Consider the following 2,709-nt stretch of genomic DNA (forward strand, 5'->3'; position numbering starts at 1 on the left):
CGACAGGCTTCTTTCAGTTTCCGTCTACCAAATCCACTCACAAGGCTTTGGTCGGCCCGAGGCAATAGTAGAAGACACTTGCCCAAGGTGCCACGCAGTGGGACTGAACCCAGAACCATGTGGTTGGTAAGCAAGCTACTTACCACACAACCACTCCTACGCCTATGTGGTAAATTGTTGTATAAAAAATTGGGGAAGGGTGGATATTTCACGAACCTTGATTTTGTTTCCTTTTGTATTTTGCTAAAGTAGATTATCTTTCTGTTGAAGACAAAAATTACAGGTCTTTACAAGATGTCTACTGGAGTCAGAAGGTCCTACTTTGAAGAAGATGAGAATTTTGAACTTCTTTGAAATTAAAGGCGGAGGTATTTTTTTCAGTTGTGTTTGTTTGTTTGTTTGTTTGTCTGTGGACAAGATATCTCAAGAACCACTGGATGGATTCGGATGAAACTTTCAGGGATGTTCAGCCTCACGACTGGCACAAACTGATTAGATTTTGGGACTGATCCAGTACCGGACAAAGATTCTTGATTATTTTTCTGTTTTCCACTTCAGTTTTGAGAGCGGTCGGGTTCATTTTTAGCATTCTTGTTTGTTAGAGCAGTCAAGTTTATCTTAAATTAACACATGGTTTCTTTGGTTTATTAAAGTTCCATTTGCTCTTCAAAATTAAGGTCCTTTAGAACTGAATATCATAAAGGTTTATGACTAAACACAACCAGGCATTATCGTATTTGTTGCTCTACTGTCCCTATCATTCCTGGCTCGCCAAATAATAAAATAAACCATTACAAACACAATTACATAGTGATGCCATACATTTGGGGTCCGGGCTATAAAGCTGAGTAGATATAACAGGCTACCCATCCCTCACTTTGAAATAATAACATTTTAAATGTGGCTGTATGGTAAGAAGTTTGCTTCCAAACCACATGGTTCTGGGTTCAGTCCCACTGCGTGGCACCTTGGGCAAGTGTCTTCTACTATAGCCTCAGGCTGACCAAAGCCTTGTGAGTGGATTTGGTAAACAGAAATTGAAAGAAGCCTGCCGTATATATGTGTGTGTATATATATATATATATATATATATATATATATATATATATATATTCTCTGAGTGGTTGGCGTTAGGAAGGGCATCCAGCTGTAGAAACTCTGCCAAATTAGATTGGAGCCTGGTGTTGCCATCCGGTTTCACCAGTCCTCAGTCAAATCGTCCAACCCATGCTAGCATGGAAAGCGGACGTTAAACGATGATGATGATAGATATGTAATTAATACAATAATAGGATAAACTCTTATATAAGAATTTATCAAGTAGTTATCGTGAAAAAAAAATTCATAGGGAAGAATCTATCGTTTTTCCCTAAATCATATTTATCTATTTATACATATATATATATATATATATATATATAAGGGCATAACTATACAAGAATGCCTCACGTTAACTACCATAATAAACACAGTCTGTTTTTAAAAGGCTAGCTTCTTCGAAGGCTGCATTTCCTCGCAAATGTGTCTATTATGGTATTTAACGTGAGGCATTCTTGTATAGTTATGCCCTTATATATATATATATATATATATATATATATATATATATATATATATATATATATATATATGTATATATTTATGTGTGTATGTGTTTGTTCCCCCATCACTGCTTGACAACTAGCATTGGTGGTGTTTCTGTCCTTGTAACTTAGCTGTTCAGCAAAAGAGACTGATAGCATAAGTACTAGGCTTTAAAAAAAAAAAAAAGTTCTGGGGTCGATTTGTTTGACTAAACTCCTTCAAGGCAATGCTCCAGCATGACTGCAATCAAATGACTGAAACAAGTAAACAAGAATATTTGGTTTTCTAAAATAAGGAATTCATAAGACAAATCAAGTAAAAATGAAACATAAAAGATGGTGAGTATATTCAAAGAAAGTCCTTTGAATTGATTTTATTTATTGGAGACGATGGAGTTATTTTGTAAGTTGCACATAGTTCTTTTCTAAGTTTATTATATTCTTCAGTACAACAAAGATTATAAATCTCTAGTCTTATCTAGAATTCTTGAAGCACTTTTTAGTTGTTTTATTAATTAATTTAATTTTCATAAATGTTCATTATAATGTAGAAGATGGCGTTTGAATTTTACATTTTTTAATGCTAGTCATTAAGTTTTCTTCAAATCCAATTAGATGTTGGTTTTTGTGGTGGGTTCTTATGAGAGTCAAAATAACGTTTCAAGTAGTCAGTAGATCCCATATATATATAATAATGATAATAAATGGAGCAAAACGCATATAAATAAAAGTTCCTTTAATTCCTACACATGTTTCAAAATAAATGAGAGCTCCTTCACAAAAAAGTAAGAGCTGCTGGGATTCCTCATATATTTCTCTTCAGGGAGTTCATAATAAAACATATAATAGCAAGACAAAAACGAAATGATGAGGTAACTTATATATATATACATGCATATATACATACACACACACACACTTATAGCGCTCATACAGATATATAACACACAAGGCACCCACACCTACCCCTATGTGAATTTAAGCATGTATGCACATTAATTATCTTAGGGAGCGTTTCACACATGTTGTCTACAAGAAGAATTTGTCTTTGCTGACAGTCACTGCAACAGAGGCCTGTACACAAATGTGCTTAACATATTAGTATTACTATTATCCTAATACAGTT

Source organism: Octopus bimaculoides, chromosome 30 (assembly GCF_046866305.1).
Source record: "Octopus bimaculoides isolate indiv1 chromosome 30, ASM4686630v1, whole genome shotgun sequence".
Lineage (NCBI taxonomy): Eukaryota > Metazoa > Mollusca > Cephalopoda > Octopoda > Octopodidae > Octopus > Octopus bimaculoides.